At 40.8% G+C, this 671-nt stretch overlaps 1 non-coding gene across 1 annotated transcript; it reads right to left on the reverse strand.

Moving 5' to 3' along the window:
- Window positions 1-402: 402 nt before the first annotated feature.
- Window positions 403-463, reverse strand: LOC112427269 (U7 small nuclear RNA). Its single transcript, XR_003018775.2, has one exon. It is a non-coding gene; the product is annotated as a U7 small nuclear RNA (small nuclear RNA).
- Between the last annotated feature and the right edge of the window lie 208 nt (window positions 464-671).

Here is a 671-nt window from a genome sequence, read left to right on the forward strand (position 1 = left end):
TTCTGATTTCTTAGTTAGTTGAAGATACTCAATATTTATTTATTTATTTATTTAGAGATGGGGTCTCACTCCAGTTGCCTGGGCTGGAGTGTAGTGGCATAATCTTGGCTCACTGCATCCTTGACCTTCCTGCCCCAAGCGATCCTTCTGCCTCAGCGCCCTGAGTAGCTGGGATTACAGGTGTGGGCCACTATGCATGGTTAGTTTTTTTTTTTTTTTTTTGTACTTTTAGTAGAGACGAGGTTTCACCATGTTGCCTAGGCTGGTCTTGAACTCGGAGCTCAAGTGATCCTCCCACCTTGGCCTTCCAAAGTGCTGGGATTACAGGTATGAGCCACTGCTCCTAGCCAAGATTTATTTCTTAAAACTTAACTTTTCTTAAAAAAATTTTTTTTCATTGTGGGGGGCTTTCTGGTAAAGACCAGAAAACCGGCTAGACAAATTTTAAAAGAGCTGTAATGTGATTTATTTTTTATTAAAAAAAAGTTTTTAGACATGGGTTTCACAATGTTGCCAAGACTGACCTCGAACTCCTGGGCTCAAGCAATCCTCCCACCTCAGCTTCCAGAGTCCTGAGTAGCTGGGACTACAGGTAAAAGCCACCATGCCTGGCTATGCTCAAGACTTTTTTAAAGAAGAAAATATGAGTATTATTTTTATTCTGAAACTTC

This window comes from Macaca nemestrina, chromosome 1, assembly GCF_043159975.1.
Source record: "Macaca nemestrina isolate mMacNem1 chromosome 1, mMacNem.hap1, whole genome shotgun sequence".
Lineage (NCBI taxonomy): Eukaryota > Metazoa > Chordata > Mammalia > Primates > Cercopithecidae > Macaca > Macaca nemestrina.